Raw genomic sequence first — 2,032 nt, forward strand, 5'->3', positions numbered from 1 at the left:
TCCCTCCTCCCCCGCGCCCGGGGCCCCCAGGCCGGCCCGGGGTCTGCGCCGACTTGGGCTGCCGGCGGGGGTTTCGCTCCTTCTTCCCAAAGATGAGAAAGGGCACGGTCGTCTTTGCCGCTTCTCCAGGACTGTTGCCGCCGCCGCCGCCGCTTCATTGCACATTCAAGTGGAAAATTTTCAGGAGTCAGCAGAAACATTGTGTCCAAAAAAGACTGAGTCGCAGTTACCACCAAACCCAGGAGGAGACTCTCCCTGGAAAAGTTCCCTTCGGTAGGAAATACTGGGGGACTTGTTTGTGTATTGGAAGAGAAACGATCCCCAGGAGGGGAGAAAATCAGGGTACACTTCTAGTCTTTGTTCGTAGCAGCAACACTTGTTTTCAAAAGTCCAGAGGCCCGCTTTAAAGAAAGTTCAACTTCTATGAGTTTCCTTAAAAAAAAAAAAAAAAAAAAAAAATTGCGTTGGTATTTTGTTTTGAAAATCAAAGCAACATTTTTAATGAGTTGAAAACAACGGGGGGCTCACACCTCCCTTATCTTTCTCCCACGAAAATAAATGAAATCCAGATCAGAAATTTTCCTTGCTTTTTAATTGTCTTTCTTTTAAAAGATTTATTTAAAGTCGAATGGTGTCAGGGTATAAAAATATTTATGAAACAATGAAATACCAGCCACCAGCATTTCTCGGGAGGCTTGTTAACTTCTTAGAAGCAAGTGGCTTCCTGTGATTTGCAGAAATGAAAATTGACCTCGGCGAGCACTGGAAACTTAGACACAGATGATGTTCCAGGGGCAGGGGGTGTAAAAAGGCCGCGTTTAAAAACAGTGCCTTGGATGGAGCCCAGGTGCTGGGACGGAAAGGTCTGTAAAGCCTGTCAGATTTCAAAATAGTAAAAAGAAATACTGAAAATGTCACAGATACCTCAGAAGAGCAGAATACTATTAGTTCAAGACGGCCAACAGTTTCTTTCTCCCCACCCTCCACCTGGGTTGAGTTTGGAAGTTCAGGTGGTTTGATTGCTTGGGGTGTGCGAGGTGACTGCTGTGGGTACTGAAATGGACACATCCCTCCCTTCGGGGAGACGTGATCCATTGCCTCGTCAGAGCCGGGAGTGGGCTGCTTTCTCTGCAGGCTGCAGTGAATCTTGCTGGTCTCTTGCGTGTGGGGGCTTCTCTGCTTGAATGCTCTGAGGCAGAGGCTGGGGAACAGTCTTCAGGCAATGCTGGGTGCTTGTCCTTTCACTGCTGGGTTTGTGCCATGCTGGAAATAGCAGGATCTTTGGGCCCAAGCAGTGCTTATGAGGGCTAGACTTAGATCCAACTTTGGTAAGAATCTTTCCTCTTCAGAAGGAAATAGTAGAACTAATTACAAAGTGACTCAAGAAAGGCAAATGGATTAGTTGAACCTTTGTCAACACCGAGGTTTTGAGTTGTTGAATATTTTGGGGGGAAAGGCTTATATTTCCATAAATGGTCACAGATATTTTTGTTTAGTATTTCTTTGTATGTGCAACTCTGTGTTGAACTCTCAGGTTTCAGGTTTTAAAAAGAGTTTATAATTCTTTTATTTATTGTTGGTATTAAAAAATGAACTGATAAGCTGTATCCATTACTGATTCTTGCTGATGGTAATCAAAGTGCCAAGGTAGACCATTTTATTTTTAATGTAATGGTAAGTATTATTTAATCTGCAGTGTTGGGGGGATATTAGAAGATTAAAAAAAAAAGTTTGAAACAAAACCAATGTGACACTTTGCCTTGACAATAAAAGTAAAAAAAAAAAAAAAATTACAGAAAAGAATCTTAGTGTAAGATTCTTAGATCCCCCTCTGTGTGATCCCTTATAAAGTAATGAACTACAGGGTACATGCCTGAGAGCGATTATTGGGGACTTTTTTCTTTTCCCAAAACAAAAACCAGGACTCACCAGGACATATACTTCGTAAAATTTAATTTAAAGGATGAGGGCATCCTAGCTTAGTCTGACCCAGACGGAGATGAATTTCTTGCTGAGAGGCTCTTCCTTGCAT

Source organism: Carlito syrichta, unplaced genomic scaffold, assembly GCF_000164805.1.
Source record: "Carlito syrichta isolate Samal-C Ts95f unplaced genomic scaffold, Tarsius_syrichta-2.0.1 Scaffold305227, whole genome shotgun sequence".
Taxonomy (NCBI): Eukaryota; Metazoa; Chordata; class Mammalia; order Primates; family Tarsiidae; genus Carlito; species Carlito syrichta.